The sequence below is a fragment of the Priapulus caudatus genome, unplaced genomic scaffold, assembly GCF_000485595.1.
Source record: "Priapulus caudatus unplaced genomic scaffold, Priapulus_caudatus-5.0.1 Scaffold616, whole genome shotgun sequence".
NCBI lineage: Eukaryota > Metazoa > Priapulida > Priapulimorpha > Priapulimorphida > Priapulidae > Priapulus > Priapulus caudatus.
This window is the reverse complement of record NW_014577677.1, coordinates 72,010-75,339: the sequence shown is the minus strand read 5'-3', so window position 1 is coordinate 75,339 and position 3,330 is coordinate 72,010.

Below are 3,330 nucleotides of genomic sequence, written 5' to 3'. Positions count from 1 at the left end.
TAAAATATCTATCAAAACATTCATATATAATCAACCCTTCAAATACTGAAAGCAGCATGACACGTACACATATGGTTACCTGTTTCAAAAATTCAGTGCTCAACAAAATACCCCACTAGCTACAAGTAGTACACAAATGGTATATCAAGCAAAAACAGCACTATAGATCTAGTGCCCTACAAACATAACTGGTTCTCTCCTAAAGTATGCTACCTTCAGAACGACAACTTTCAAACTAAACTTTCGCATACTTTTTATACAAAACATCTAGAAATTATGCATATCCAAAACTAAATATTAATGTATTATAATAGCTAAGATCCTATTCTCGCTATGAAACCACAAGACATTTGATGGGGTAACCGAAGTGTCTATGAACAGGACCTGACAGTACCATTTGACATCAGCCTTCTGCATCATCAGTCAGAGCTGTACGTTTCATCATCTATGGGTGCTTCTAGCGCTGGTGCTGTATTGTTGCAGGACTGGCCGATGCATTTGCTGCACATAAGGCGAAGAAGCAGGAGGAGCAGAATAAGGCAAGCTTCTTGCAGCTGCATGTCATGTTGCTGCATTCATCCTGTCTGCATCCACAAGACACCATGTTGAGAAGAACGTCAGGTGCAACAAGGATGTCCATTCCCACAGGTGCTAGACTGCCATCTTGAGATCGCCATCCCCATTCAGTAGGAGGCAGGCTGTTGCCCATCCATTCTTGAACAGTTAGATATGTCCGGTATGATTGCTGCTTTGCTGCCGCACTTGTTGGGGGTAAGCTTGCGAGTTGAAATCAAGAACTCAATGAGCTGCGGCCTATTGCACGCTTGTATGCAATGTTGCGATATTCATCCAACGTTTCAACTTTGTCTGCTCCATACAGCGCAAGGATGAATGCTTCTCCGGCTTGTTTCACCTCTTCGTGTGTGCTTCGGTTGTTGGTGAATATATCAAGCAAGTCATATTCACCCTTCTTGTGCACCATGTTGAAAGCTTTCCGCTTGCCCTGACGATATATTGCAGATACTGTATCACAGCCGGTTACAGCGTGCAGAAACATCAAGTGAGCTCTAGTTTCTCCAATGGTATGCTGAATGTCATGAATGTCGTAGATCATTACAGGATTGCTGGAGCACAACATGTACACATCTGTTGTAGTGTCTACCCGAGCCACCAACATGACAAGTAGGTCTGTGTCTGTACCAACAAGAACAACCGGTTGCTGCTCAGACTCTGCTAGATCTAACGCTGTTGAGACAATCAGTGTGTCGGCATCTGCCTCTGCTTGCTTGACACGTATTCCAGCCATCAACATTTTATTGCATAGAGCTTGAATGAACTTCATCTTGTTGTTGATGTTAGCAAAGAATGCAGCCTGGGTTGTAGTAGTAGTCATGTCATCACCGGGTATGATGTCTCTGGAAGTGTTTTTGCTGGCCCGTCGCCTCTATTCAGCTTCTTTTGTGGATGCCTTACCCCCATATCCGTCAAACACCACGGTTTTTTGAGCTCCGTAATGCCTCAGGATTTACGAAAGATCAGCATAGGTAGACGGGTTAGGCCAGACAACAGATTGGAGAAAGTGACCGCCATCTAGAACATAGATGCAATTTTCAGGTAGGCTGGTTGGTTGCGTGAATTCTTTCAACAGAAGTCCCAAAGAACTCTTTGTTGGTATTCGCATCACACCATCTTGGAAGAGCAAAGGTGGCTGGGGAGCAAGTTTATACGCCAAGAAGGATTTCATCTCTGAGCTGTTGTTCAGGACACATGTGATTCTATTGAAGAGTAGAGATGGATTCACTTCTACTTGCTGTCCTCTGACTCGCACCATCTTATCTTTAGCACCGATCGTCTTCACTTTGTCATTGCGATGTAGAGTGATGTCTGTGAACCTTTTCCCTGACATTTCTGATGCTGCCTTTTCACCAATTTCTACAGCATTGTCAGAGTTGACAGATATATCCGCAACAACTCCGGTGGAAAATGACACCAGTTGATCAGGTTCATAGCCCGCAAATGGTGGATGTGCTTCCAGCCATCCAAGAAACACATAAAGAATTTATTAATTTATTTAATTTATTATTTTTTTAATTTATTAATTATTTTTATTTTTAATGTCTTTTATCTTTTGATTTCTTATTTATTTGGGATGGGATGGGATGGCATGCGATGGCATGCGATGGGATGGGATGGCATGCGATGGCATGGGATGGGATGGGATGGCATGGCATGGCATGGCATGGCATGGGATGCGATGAGATGGCATGGGATGGCATGGGATGGGATGGCATGGCATGGGATGTCATGGGATGGCATGGGATGGCATGGGATGCGATGGGATGGGATGTGATGTGTTATGGAATAGGATGGGATGGCATGGAATGGGATGGATGCATGCATGCATGGATATAAATAGACAGTTAGATTTTTTGGGTATTTTCCTTTCAACCAAGCGGTCACCAACTGAGTAACGCCACTGATTTCCCCGGGCAACGCCGGGTATCCGCTAGTAATGTATTTATATTAGAACATAGTAGAACATGTGAATGTTAGAGATATTATCACTACATAATTGTGTGCTAAAACCTAACTACCATTTAAAAGTTTTATATAGAGACAGTTTGAAATATACATATGTAATAGACAGGCAATCTATGGCTTCGCTGATGGTTTGTGGCGGCCACTTTAGATTCTTGGCTTCTGATGGTTACATGTTGTGAGTATAATTAGTCTAGGATTGTGCATGAGTGTTTAATGAGCAAAACAATACCAAATATTTGAAGATTGACCTAATATTACAGAAGTTATTGCAAGTTTAGTAAGTCTACCCCCTTAATTTATATGCACTCAGATGGGAAATTATACAATGTGTATTTTTTGTGATAAAAAAAATTACCCAAGGGTGCCATAGTGGCACCCGGTTGATTCTGGTTCAAGATAGTCTAAAGATCAGGAAACCACAAAAAACCGTGTATATACCCGATTGCAACGTTTAGTCATTTGGCAACCGGGCAAATACTCACAAGGTGCATTGTCGTGTGAAATTTCCCCATTTGTTTGCGCATGCATAGTATCATGGAAATAATATAATATTTTGTTGAAATTATGTGTTTAAAATTGATTGAAAACACTCATCGCGGAAGCTTGTTACAATAAATATTTCGGTGTGCGTCTTTTCAATAATCGCAGAGCGCCTTGGTTTATGAAACACAAATAAAATTCAAATCAGCCAACAGGTGGAGATATGTGTGCTATCTAATACATATTTGTGGAAGTTTCTCTGTTTGTCTGTTCTCGATTCAAATCAATATGGGCCACTCTAGATATGTC